Consider the following 13789-nt stretch of genomic DNA (forward strand, 5'->3'; position numbering starts at 1 on the left):
TGCTGCAAAACTACAAATCCCAGCATGCTCAGACAGCAAACAGCTGTTTGGGCATACAAGGAGTTGTAGTTTTGCAAGATCTGGAGGGCTACAGTTTAGGGACCACTATATAGTGGTCTCTAACTGTAGCCCTCCAGCTGTTGCAAAACTATATATTCCAGCATGCCCAAACAGCTGTTTGCTGTCTGAGCATGCTGGGATTTGTGTTTTGCAACAACTGGAGGGCTACAGTTAGAGACCACTATATAGTGGTCTCAAACTGTACTCTCCAGATGTTGCTAGACAACTCACCGGCTTCCATCGGATCCTGCCGCACGACATCGCCGCCCGCCGATCTCCGTCGCCCGCTGCCTCCAATGCCCGCCCGGACCGGTAAGTGGATCTTCGGCGCCGGTCCCCGTCATTTCTCTGTCCTGCCCAGCCTATTGTGGGTGGGCAGGAGGGGGAAAACTAAAGTTAACCCCCCGCCCCCCGATCTGCTATTGGTGGTCGTGTCTAGACCACCAATAGCAGGTATAGGAGGGGTGGCACCTCTGCCGACATGGGGGGGGGGGGTCTGATGACCCCCCCTGGGCGTTTGCATGGGATGCCTGCTGAATGATTTCAGCAGGCATCCCGGTCCGATCCCCGCTCGGCGCGTGGCGGGGGCCGGAATTCTCCATGACGAATGCGTACGTCATGGGTCCTTAAGTACCAGGGTGTCATGACGTACGCATACATCAAGGGTCCTTAATGGGTTAAAACCTGTGCAAAGGAAAAGTTGCCCATAGAAACCAATCAGATCACTTCTTTCATTTTGTAGAGGCCTTGTTAAAAATGAAAGAAGTGATCTGATTGGTTGCTATGGGCAACTGGGCAACTTTTCCTTTGAACAGGTTTTGATAAATCTCCCCCATTGAGTTATATATAATCCAAAGAAGCAAGCGGCACTCCAATTTGCAAAAGCAATGTGTTTATTCACCCATCAAGTCAATGCGACGTTTCAGCCTCACAATGAGGCCTTTCTCAAGCTTGAGAAAGGCCTCGTTGTGAGGCTGAAACGTAGCATTGACTTGATGGGTGAATAAACACACTGCTTTTTGCAATTTGGAGTGCCGCTTCCTTCTTTGGATTTTACATTGGAAGGTTTGGAGTTTGAACCTGTTGAAGCTGAGCACCCACCTGGGACATGAAGTCCATCGTTACAGTTCTGGTTCCCTATCGTTTTTTGATTGCTATATATATAGATAAGTATACATACCGTAAAATGTTAGTATTTTGACCCCAATAACTTGTTTATTATTTTGTATACTGGGTTTTATAAGGGTTCTTTTTTTTTGCACCATGATGTGTAGTTTTTATTGGTACCATATTTGTTTATATTGGACTTTTTGATTGCTTTGTAATCATTTTTTTGCTATATGAAATGACCAATAATCAGCAATTCTGGTGTTTGCTATGTTTTATGCATACTCCGTTCACCTTGTGAGATTATAAATATACATTATATTTCAATAGTTTGGACAATTCTTCACTCAGTGATACAAAATATGTTATTTTTCTTTTGTTAAGATGTTTTATTTATACAACGGAAAAAGGGGGGTGATTAACATAGTTTTTCAGTTTACATTTCTTTAATCCGCATAATGGACTATTAAAAGCAATCATTTAACTGGAGACTCTGAGTTCTCAGACTCTACCAGGCACAATCGGGATCTCTTACGGCAGCAGCAGAGGCCATCATAAGTTAAAGGGGTCCTCCGGCGCTTAGACATCTTATCCCCTATCCAAAAAATAGGGGATAAGATGCCTGATCGTGGGGGTCCCGCCGCTCGGGACCCCCGTGTTCTAGCACGCCGCATCCCGTTGATAATCAGTCCCCGGATCGTGTTCGCTCCGGGTCTGATTACCGGCGACCACAGGGCCGGCGGTGTGTGACGTCACACCTCCGCACCATGTGACATCAAGCTCCGCCCCCTCAATGTAAGCCTATGGGAGGGGGTGTGACAGCTATCATGCCCCCTCCCAAAGGCTTGCATTGAGGGGTGGAGAGTGACATCACACGGGGCGGAGGCGTGACGTCACACGACGCCGGCCCTGTGGTCACGGGTAATCAGACCCGGAGTGAACACACTCTGGGGACTGATTATAAACGGGGTGCGGCATGCAAGATCACGGGGGTCCCCAGCGGCGGGACCCCTGCGATCAGGCATCTTATCCCCTATGCTTTGGATAGGGGATAAGATGTCTAAGCACCGGAGTACTCCTTTAACCCCTTAAGGACTGAGCCCTTTTTCACCTTAAGGACCAGAGCCTGTCACTTTAAACATTAATAACTCTGGAATGCTTTTACTTATCATTCTGACTCTGAGTTTGTTTTTTCGTGACATATTCTACTTTAACACAGTGGAAAAAATTTGTGGTAACTTGCATCCTTTCTTGGTGAAAAATCCCCAAATTTGATCAAAAAAATGAAAATTTTGCATTTTTCTAACTTTGAAGCTCTCTGCTTGTAAGGAAAATGGATAATCAAAATAATTTTTTTTGGTTCACATAAACAATATGTCTACTTTATGACTGCACCATAAAATTTATGGGTTTTTACTTTTGGAAGACACCAGAGGGCTTCGAAGATCAGCAGCAATTTTGACATTTTTCACAAAATTTTCAAACTCACTATTTTTCAGGGACCAGTTCAGTTTTGAAGTGGATTTGAAGGGTCTTCATATTAGAAATACCCCATAAAAGACCCCATTATGAAAACTGCACCCCCCAAAGTATTCAAAATGACATTCAGTAAGTGTTTTAACCCTTTAGGTGTTTCACAGGAATAGCAGCAAAGTGAAGGAGAAGATTCAAAATCTTTTTCGCATGTTCTTGTAGACCCAATTTTTGAATTTTTGAAAGGGGTAAAAAGGAGAAGATTTTTACTTGTATTTGAAACCCAATTTCTCTCGAGTAAGGACATACCTCATATGTCTATGTAAAGTTTTCGGCGGGCGCAGTAGAGGGCTCAGAAGGGAAGGTACGACAAATGGTTTTTGGGGGGGCATGTCACCTTTAGGAAGCCCCTATGGTGCCAGAACAGCAAAAAAAAATAACATGGCATACCATTTTGGAAACTAGACCACTCGGGGAACATAACGAGGGGTAAAGTGAACCTAAATACCCCACAGGTGATTCACGACTTTTGCATATGTAGCAAAAAAAAAAAAAATTACCTTAAATGCTTGGTTTCCCAAAAATGTTACATTTTTAAAAAGGGTAGTAGCAGAAAATACCCCCCAAAATTTGAAGCCCAATTTCTCCCGATTCAGAAAACACCCCATATGGGGGTAAAAAGTGCTCTGCTGGCGCACTACAGGTCTCAGAAGAGAAGGAGTCACATTTGGCTTTTTGAAAGCAAAATTTGCTCTGGGGGCATGCCACATTTAGGAAGCCCCTATGGTGCCAGAACAGCAAAAAAAAACACATGGCATACCATTTTGGAAACTAGACCCCTTGGGGAACGTAACAAGTGGTAATGTGAACCTTAATACCCCACAGGTGATTCACAACTTTTGCATATGTAAAAAAAAAAAAAAATGTTTTACCTAAAATGCTAAAATTTTACATTTTTAAAAAGGGTAATAGCAGAAAATACCCCCCAAAATTTGTAAGGTGATACCCCATATGTGACCCTAAACTGTTGCCTTGAAATACGACAGGGCTCCAAAGTGAGAGTGCCATGCGCATTTGAGGCCTAAATTAGGGATTTGCATAGGGGTGGACATAGGGGTATTCTACTCCAGTGATTCCCAAACAGGGGGCCTCCAGTTGTTGTAAAACTCCCAGCATGCCTGGACAGTCAGTGGCTATCTGGCAATACTGGGAGTGGTTGTTTTGCAACAGCTGGAGGCTCCGTTTTGGAAACAGTGGCGTACCAGACGTTTTTCATTTTTATTGGGGAGGGGAGGGGGTCTGTGTAGGGGTATGTGTATATGTAGTGTTTTTTACTTTTTATTTTATTTTGTGGTAGTGTAGTGTTTTTAGGGTACTGTCGCACGGGCGGGGGTTCACAGTAGTTTCTCGCTGGCAGTTTGAGCCGCAGCTCAAACTTGCAGCCGGATACTTACTGTAAACCTCCGCCCATGTGAGTGTACCCTGTACGTTCACATTGGGGGGAGGGGGGGGAAATACCTCCAGCTGTTGCAAAATTACAACTCCTAGCATGTACGGTCTATCAGTGCATGCTGGGAGTTGTAGTTTTGCAACAGCTGGAGGCACAATGGTTGTGAAACACAGAGTTTGGTAACAAACTCAGTGTTTTGCAACCAGTGTGCCTTCAGCTGTTGCAAAAGCTACAACCCCCAGCATGTACGGACAGCGGAAAGGCATGCTGGGACTTGTAGTTATGCAACAGCTGGAGGCATACTACTTTGGCTGGGGATTGTAGTTATGCAACAGCTGGAGACACACTGGTTTGCTACTTAACTCAGTGTTTCACAACCAGTGTGCCTCCAGCTGTTGCAAAACTACAATTCTCAGCAGTCACCGACAGCCAACGGGCATGCTGGGAGTTGTAGTTATGCAACCAGCAGATGCACCACTACAACTCCCAGCATGCACTTTAGCTGATTGTGCAAGCTGGGAGTTGTAGTTATACAACAGCTGAAGGTACACTTTTCCATAGAAAAAAATGTGCCTCCAGATGTTGCAAAACTATAAGTCCCAGCATGCCCATAAGGGAATGCTGGGAGTTGTGGTGGTCTGCCTCCTGCTGTTGCATAACTACAACTCCCAGCATGCACGTCCTCCGGAAGAGGGGCGGAGCGGGTTGCGGGAGTGACACCCGCAGCAGGCGGCCTGATTGGTCGGCCGGGAAACCAGTGCCACCTCACCTCTGCTGACTATGGCTGTTCAGGGCCGTCTCTGACGGCCCCGATCAGCCAGTAATTCCGGGTCACCGGGTCACTGGAGACCCGATTAACCCGGAATCCGCCGCAGATTGCTGGACTGAATTGTCCAGCGATCTTCGGCCATCGCCGACATGGGGGGACATAATGACCCCCCTGGGCAATATGCAGGGATGCCTGAAGAACGATTTCAGCAGGCATCTGGCTCCCCTCCAGCTAGCGGCTGGGGCCGGAAATGCGCAGAGCATATCCATACGCCCTGTGTCCTTAAGGACTTGGAAACGGGGGCGTATGGATGCTCCCTGTGTCCTTAAGGGGTTAAATACATTTGTGGAAGCCTGGGGGAATTTGTTGTGTGAGTGAATGATGAGGGTGGTAGTCCCTGATGTATCACTTGGTAAAGTGTATCAGGTAAAGCTATTCAAGAGTAAGACTCTATTAACCCCTTAAGTACGCAGGGTTTTTCCGTTTTTGCATTTTCATTTTTTTCTCATCACCTTCTAAAAATCATAACGCTTTCAATTTTGCACCTAAAATTCTATATTATGGCTTATTTTTTTGTGCCATCAATTCTACTTTGCAGTGACATTAGTCATTTTACAAAAATATTCACCGTGAAGCGGCACAAAAATTCATTGTGCCACAAAATTGAAGAAAAATTTTTTTTGTAACTTTTGGGGGCTTCCGTTTATACGCAGTGCATTTTTCGGTAAAAATTACTTGTTATCTTTATTCGGTAGGTCCATACAGTTACAATGATACCCTACTTATATAGGTTTGATTTTGTATCACTTCTAAAAAAAAAAATCCTAACTACATGCAGGAAAATTTATATGTTTAAAATTGTCATCTAATGACCCATATAACTTTTTGATTTTTCCACGTACAGGCTGGTATGAGAGCTCAAGTTTTTATCGGTAACATTTTTATATTGATCGGACTTTTTGATCGCTTTTTATAAATTTTTTCATGATATAAAAAGTGACCAAAAATACGCTATTTGGAATTTGGATTTTTTTTTTGCATACGCCATTGACTGTACGGTTTAATTAACAATATATTTTTATAGTTTAGCATTTCCACATGTGGCAATACCACATATGTTTATTTTTATTTACACAGTTTTTTTTATGGGAAAAGGGGGGTGATTCTTACTTTTATCAAGGAAGGGGGTTAAGAGATCTTTATTAACTTTTTTTTCACACTTTTTTTTTGCGGTGTTATAGCCCTCCCTAGTGGCTATTACACTGCACACACTTATCTGCTACACAGATCATTGGCGTGCATTGACATGGCAAAGATCAGTTTTATCGGCGGATTTCAGGCTTGGAGCAATTAATCGCCGATCGGACACAGGCAGGTAAGGGGACCTCTGCACGCATTCTAGCTGATCGGGACATCGCAATTTCACTGCCAGGAAGCTTTCACTTTCATTTTACACGCAGCTATCAACTTTGAATGCTGCATCTAAAGGGTTAATAGCGCGCGGCACTACGATCGGTGCCGCACACTAATAGCCCAGGGTCCCGGCTTTCATTAGCAACCGGGACCGACCCGATATGATGCAGGGTCACGGTACGCCCTGTGTCCCTAACTCCTTGGGGACGGAAGGCGTACCTATACGCCCTCAGCCCGCTCCCGGTCTATAACACAGGGCCATAGCTATAACACTGCAAAAAAAAAAGTGGAAGAAAAAAGTGAATAAAGATTTAACCCCTTCCCTAAGAAAATTTTGAATCCCCCCCCCTTTCCCCATAAAAAAAAAACTGTGTAAATAAAAATATATGGTATCGCCGCGTGTGGAAATGTCCGAATTATAAAAATATATACCGTATATACTCGAGTATAGGCCGAGTTTTTCAGCACGATTTTTCGTGCTGAAAACACCCCCCTCGGCTTATACTCGAGTGAACTCCCCCACCCGCAGTGGTCTTCAACCTGCGGACCTCCAGAGGTTTCAAAACTACAACTCCCAGCAAGCCCGGGCAGCCATTGGCTGTCCGGGCTTGCTGGGAGTTGTAGTTTTGAAACCTCCGGAGGTCCGCAGGTTGAAGACCACTGCGGCCTTCAACATCATCCAGCCCCCTCTCACCCCCTTTAGTTCTGAGTACTCACCTCCGCTCGGCGCTGGTCCGGTGCTGCAGGACTGTCCGGTGAGGAGGTGGTCCGGTGGGATAGTGTTCCAGGCTGCTATCTTCACCGGGGAGGCCTCTTCTAAGCGCTTCGGGCCCGGCCTCAGAATAGTCACGTTGCCGTGACAACGACGCAGAGGTGCGTTCATTGCCAACGTAATTCTGCGTCATTGTCAAGGCAACGCCTCTATTCCGGGCCGGAAGCGCGGAGAAGAGGCGCCCCCGATGAAGATAGCAGCCCGGACCACCTCCTCTCCGGACCACCTCCTCTCCGGACAGCCCTGCAGGACCGGACCAGCGCCGAGCGGAGGTGAGTACTCAGAACTAAAGGGGGTGAGAGGGGGCTGGATGATGTTGAAGGCCGCAGTGGTCTTCAACCTGCGGACCTCCGGAGGTTTCAAAACTACAACTCCCAGCAAGCCCGGACAGCAGATGGCTGCCCGGGCTTGCTGGGAGTTGTAGTTTTGAAACCTCTGGAGGTCCGCAGGTTGAAGACCACTGAGGGCGAATGATGAGAAGAGGATGATGAAGGGGGGGTGTGGGGATGATGAAGGGGGGTGGGGATGATGAAGGGGGGGTGTGGGATGATAAGGGGATGATGAAGGGGGGATGTGTGGGATGATAAGGGGATGATGAAGGGGGGATGTGCGGGATGATAAGGGGATGATGAAGGGGGGATGTGCGGGATGATAAGGGGATGATGAAGGGGGGATGTGCGGGATGATAAGGGGATGATGAAGGGGGGATGTGCGGGATGATAAGGGGATGATGAAGGGGGGATGTGTGGGATGATGATAAGGGGATGATGAAGGGGGGATGTGTGGGATGATGACAAGGGGATGATGATGAGGATGTTAATGACGGGTCTGGATGATGACAGGGGGGGATGAGGTATTTCCCACCCTAGGCTTATACTCGAGTCAATAACTTTTCCTGGGATTTTGGGTTGAAATTAGGGGTCTCGGCTTATACTCGGGTCGGCTTATACTCGAGTATATACGGTAATTAATTAAACCGCACGGTCAATGGTGTACGCACAAAAAAAATTCAAAGTCCAAAATAGCGTATTTTTGTTCACTTTTTATACCATAAAAAATTAATAAAAAGTGATCAAAAAGTCCGATCAATACATAAATGGTATGACTAAAAGCTTTAGATCACTTTTTTCCATTTCGCCATAGATTTTTGGGTAAAATGACTGATGTCATTACAAATTAAAATTGGTGGCGCAAAAAATAAGCCATTTTATGGATTTTTAGCTGGAAAATTGAGAGGGTTATGATTTTTAAAAGGTAAGGAGGAAAAAACGAAAGTGCAAAAACCGGAAAACCCTCCGTCCCCAAGGGGTTAAGAGGTTAAAGGGGTATTTCAGGAAAAAACTTTTTTTTCTATATCAACTGGCTCCAGAAAGTTAAACAGATTTGTAAATTATTATTACGTTTATTAAAAAATCTTAATCCTTCCAGTAGTTATCAGCTGCTGAAGTTGAGTTGTTTTTTCTGTCTGACAACAGTGCTCTCTGCTGACACCTCTGCTTGTCTCAGGAACTGTGCAGAGTAGGAGCAAATCCCCATAGCAAACCTCATGCTTCGTACAGTTCTTGAGACAAGCAGAGGTGTCCGCAGAAAGCACTGTTGTCAGAAAGAAAAGAACAACTTTAGCAGTTGATAACTATTGAAAGGATTAATATTTTTTAATAGAAGCAATTTAAAAATCTGTTTAACTTTCTGGAGCAAGTTGATATAATTTTTTTTTTTCCTGGAATACCCCTTTAAATGCATAGGCACACCAAGGTGGAATCTGCTCTTACATGCTGTTATGCCTTGTAGGGGGACACCCAGAGGAGGAGACCTCCTCTATAACATTTTCATGCTCTAAAAGGATGTATACACAGCGGATGTCTTCATGAGACAAGCCTGTGAAAATGCACCCAAAGGAACTTGCACTGGCTGGTGGATCTGGTGTTTTTAGCATTTAATATCATATTCTATTTTAACACTTGTTTCAACATAACCATGTACTGAAAAACAATGTGGTATATGTGGTAAAACATTATGTGTCATCCACAATGCAGAAGAGGATAGGCGGACAGGATATCTGCTTTGTGTAGGAAGATGCTTTCGAATGAATCACCTAGTGCAAGAAAGTACCCAAAAAATTCTTCCACGGTCTATCAATGCAATAAGCATCCATACATAACTGCAGACACAGCAGCATGTGTTTAAAGGGTTTATCCACCATAAGGTTATTTTAGTATGTACCTGTGCAGACAGTAATGGACATGCTTAGGAAGGATCTGCCCTTGTCTTTGGGCTAAATGGCTATGTTGTGAGATTACATAACAGTGTGGCTAGCTTTTTGTGAACTGGTATTTCCTGCTTGAGTTTTCTTCTTTTGCCTACAAATCCCATAATTCCATTTTCCTCCCTCCCACACATCAGCCACCCCACCCATTGAAACATAAATGAGCTGTATCCATTCAAAAGACCTGTAGTTTTCAATCAGGGTGCCTACAACTGTTGCATTAGTTGCAGATTGATCTCTCTCACACCAAGCAATCCCTCCACCAACTGAAGCAGACAGGCTCCCTGTCATCAGCTGACTAGCGAGTCAGGTCTCGGCCGCACTGCAACCTGGGAAAAATCTGAGACGGCAGTCATTCTGTATGCCGTTAAAAATAATATTGGAGGGAAAATCAATTAAGAATTGAGAGAAAACTGTCACACACAGGTATAGACACTATATTATGAACAACACTAACTTTACAGCCCCTGTAGCATAGCCAAATAAAAAGATTCCTGGAATACCCCTTTAAAGGGGTACCCGCCCCTAGACATCTTATCACCTATGTAAAGGTTAGGGGATAGAAGATCTCTGATCGCGGGAGTTCCAAGCTGCACCCAGCATTTGTTCAACCCCTTAAGGACTCAGCTTATTTGGGCCTTAAGGACGCAGACAATTTTATTTTTACGTTTTCTATTATTCCTCCTCACCTTCAAAAAATCATAACTCTTTTATATTTTCATCCACAGACTAGTATGAGGATTGTTTTTTGTGCGGCCAGTTGTCCATTGTAATGGCATCACACACTTTACCATAAAATATATGGCGCAACCAAAAAAAAATACTATTTGTATGGGGAAATTAAAAAGAAAACCACAATTTTGCTAATTTAGGAAGGTTTCGTTTTTACGCCACACAATTTCCGGTAAAAATGACATGTGCTCTTTATTCTTTGGTTCAATACGATTAAAATGATACCCATGATAACATACTTTTCTATTACTGTTGTACTTAAAAAAAAATCACAAACTTTTTAACCAAATTAGTACATTTAAAATCCCCTTAATTTGAAGACCTATAACTTTTTCATTTTTCCGTATAAGCGGCGGTATGAGGGCTCATTTTTTGCGCTGTTATCTGTACTTTTTATTGATATCATATTTGCTTATATAAAACTTTTAATCCATTAAAACTTTGAATCCATTTTTTATGAATTTTTTGGGGAATAAAAATGTTTTGGGGACCAAAAGCAGCTATTTTGGACTTTTTTTACATCATGCTGCTCACCGTACCGTATCATTAACATTTTATTTTAATAGTTCAGGTATTTACGCATACGGTGATACCAAATATGTATATAAAATATTTTTTTTACGTTCACGCCTTTCACCGTACCGTATCATTAACATTTTATTTTAATAGTTCAGATATTTACGCATGCGGTGATACCAAATATGTATATAAAATATTTTTTTAACACTTTTTGGGGGTGAAATAGGGAAAATGGGACAATTTTGTTTTTATTGGGGGAGGGGGTTTTTCTAATTTTTTTAACTTTATTTATTTACTTTTTTACTTTTATTTTTACACTTTCATAGTTCCCATAGGGGACTATTTATAGCAATCATTCGATTGCTAATACTGTTCAGTGCTATGTATAGCACATAGCACTGATCAGTGTTATCGGTCATCTGCTGCTCTGGTCTGCGAGAAGACAGATCAGAGCAGAAGACGCCGGGAAGGCAGCGGTGGCAGAGGGGACCTCCGGCTGCCATGCTGGATGATCCATTTTAGTGACCACGATGTTGAAGATGCCGTGATCTGTATTGATCACGGCATCTGAGGGGTTAATGGCGGACATACACGGGATCGCAGATGTCCTCCATTACCGGCGGGTCCCTGGCTGCGATCAGCAGCCGGGACCTGCCGCGCATGATCCAGGCATTGCGCCGATGCTCGCGGTTATGCATAGATCGTAAATGTACGTCCTGGTGTGTTAAGTACAAGCTAACCAGGACCTACATTTACATCATGCATCGTTAAGGGGTTAAGTTAAGAGTCGGTGGAGTGCCAAAGGCTTGTGAAGGCACGGCCGCACCCCGCTCGTGATGTCACAGTTACGCCCTTTCATAGACTTGCATTGAGTGCACGTGGTCCTGACGTGATGTCACTAGCCTCTGCCCTGCATCGCCAGTCATCCGGCACCAGTTCGCTCCCTGCACAAGATGTCTGGGATGCCGCAGCCGAGATCGCGGGGCTCCCTGCGGCAGGACCCCCGCGATCAGACATCTTACCCCCTATCTTTTGGATAGGGGATAAGATGTCTAGTGGCGGAGTACCCCTTTAATTCCCCTGCAACTCCACCACAGGAGAAATGAAGCATTCAACATTTCCCAATAAGATCAATGGACTGTCCAAGATGTTAGGATGGAAAATCTTTGCAGTCATTCTCCACTCTGGGTTAATAGAAAAGGTTTCTGAATGGGGGGCTATCCCCTCTTAACTCAAAATTCCCTAAAAGGGTAATATTTGTGATCCAGAATGACAATGAACTGTCTACTAAGGCTAGCCAATATGGAAATAAATTATATCAATCAGTCGATTCCAGCAGCAGAAAGTTACAGTTCAGCTCCTTGTGGTACTCTGCAGACTTTTAGATTAGTTGTAATTCTGTCCGAGTCATTTTTCATTTGTTTGTTTACTGCAGACAAACAGAACAATTTTTTTTCCATATTGTGAAGGGTAAGATTGGTTAGAGGAACGTGCTCGGAGGACACAAGTGTCTAGGGCCTGCAGAAAGTACAATAGAGCTTTGCCACTTGGATTACATTTGCTTAGATCGATTAAAAGATTAGTTGTGCAATTTTGCAGACAATATCTCACATAATTTACATAACAATGCAACAAAACAAAGCAGTAATAATAACAGCAGCAATGTTATATAGCAAAAGGTGGCATTTTAAGTGCTGGTGCTTTGCAGTTTGAGAGTTTGCTAATATTATAGCATGTGTCCCCTGTGTCCCAAGATACTCCAAAGTTCTTTGTGCCTTCAAACTCAAACAAAAAGAGAAAATCAGTCTTTCATAAAGGCCTCTATTAACAAACGAACCTAAAGTGTTGGTGTGGTACCAGCAGCTTTATGAGGCACTTACTACTTCTAGGGAAGAGGGAGTTTTACAATTTAGAGCCCTGATTGGTGCTTTAGAGGTTAAGATAGAATTCTTTAAATGTCCTAATTTAAAGGATTTGTTTGGTGTAAGTGCTCTGTTAAAATACTTAAAGGGGTTATCCAGTTCTTTAAAATAGCCTATCCTTAGAACAGATCAATGTGTGATCCCTGAGAGTCTGTCTCTAGCTACCTCACCTTAGCTGTTTAAAGGAGCCTTAGTGAGTGCCACTTCTTCATTGCACACCAGGCACAGCTATATAATGTTAGTAGTCTACACTGTTCAAAAAAATAAAGGGAACACTTAAACAACGCTATGTAACTCCATGTCAATCCCACTTCTGTGATATCACACTATCCACTCAGGAAGCAACACTAATTGACAATCAATTTCACATGACTTTTGTGCAAATGGAACAGACAACAGGTGGAAATTATAAGCAATTAGCAAGACATCCCCAATAAGGGAGTGGTTCTGCAGGTGGTGACCACAGACCACTTCTCTGTTCCTATGCTTCCTGGCTGATGTTTTGGTCACTTTTGAATGCTGACGTTGCTTTCACTCTAGTGGTAGCATGAGATGGAGTCTACAACCCACACAAGTGGCTCAGGTAGTGCAGCTCATCCAGGATGGCACGTCAATGCGAGCTGTGGCAAGAAGGTTTGCTGTGTCTGTTAGCGTAGTGTCCAGAGCAAGGGGGCGCTACCAAGAGACCAGTCAGTACATCAGGAGACGTGGAGGAAGCCATTGGAGGGCAACAACCCAGCAGCAGGACCGCTACCTCTGCCTTTATGCAATGAGGAGCAGGAGGAGCACTGCGAGAGCCCTGCAAAATGACCTCCAGCAGGCCACAAATGTGCTTGTGTCCGCTCAAACGGTCAGAAACAGACTCCATGAGGGTGGTATGAGGCCCAACGTCCACAGGTGGGGGTTGTGCTTACAGCCAAACACTGTGCAGGACATTTGGCATTTGCCAGAGAACACCAAGATTGGGAAATACACCATTGGTGCCCTGTGCTCTTCACAGATGAAAGCAGGTTCACACTGAGCACATGTGACAGACGTGACAGAGTCTGGAGACGCCGTGGAGAACGTTCTGCTGCCTGCTAAATCCTCCAGCATGACCAGTTTGGCAGAGGGTCAGTAATGGTGTGGGGTGGAATTTCTTTGGGGGCCGCAGAGCCCTCCATGTGCTTGCCAGAGGTAGCCTGACTGCCATTAGGTTACCGAGATGAGATCATCAGACCCCTTGTGAGACGATATGCTGGTGCGACTGGCCCTGGGTTCCTTCTAATGCAAGACAATGCTAGACCTCATGTGGCTTGAGTATGTC

General features: G+C 44.3%; 1 long non-coding RNA gene across 1 annotated transcript in view; it reads left to right on the forward strand.

Annotated features, from left to right (window-relative positions):
- Window positions 1-253: 253 nt before the first annotated feature.
- The window catches only part of LOC130275475 (uncharacterized), a 36960-nt gene continuing 23424 nt past the window's right edge, over window positions 254-13789 (forward strand). The window contains exon 1 of the long non-coding RNA XR_008844792.1: window positions 254-372. This is a non-coding gene — a long non-coding RNA (uncharacterized LOC130275475). The remainder of the gene's footprint in view (window positions 373-13789) is intronic.

This window comes from Hyla sarda, chromosome 6, assembly GCF_029499605.1.
Source record: "Hyla sarda isolate aHylSar1 chromosome 6, aHylSar1.hap1, whole genome shotgun sequence".
Taxonomy (NCBI): domain Eukaryota; kingdom Metazoa; phylum Chordata; class Amphibia; order Anura; family Hylidae; genus Hyla; species Hyla sarda.